Here is a 229-nt window from a genome sequence, read left to right as displayed (position 1 = left end):
CCTCGACGCCGCCCCTCCTCCCCGTTCGGTCCGGCTCCGGCGACCCCCTTTCCTCCCTGTCCCCTCGATCCTCTTCATATAATTTTTTTTCATATAATTTTTTTTCATATGCATATGTTGAAAAGAAAAATGTATGTATGTATATGTATGTATGTATGTTCATATGAAAGAAAAATGTATGTATGTATATCTGTTTATATGTCTTTTTTTTAATTTTTTTTGTTTTTTG

This window comes from Triticum dicoccoides, chromosome 1B (genome assembly GCF_002162155.2).
Source record: "Triticum dicoccoides isolate Atlit2015 ecotype Zavitan chromosome 1B, WEW_v2.0, whole genome shotgun sequence".
Lineage (NCBI taxonomy): Eukaryota > Viridiplantae > Streptophyta > Magnoliopsida > Poales > Poaceae > Triticum > Triticum dicoccoides.
Note: the sequence above shows the minus strand (reverse complement) of the source record.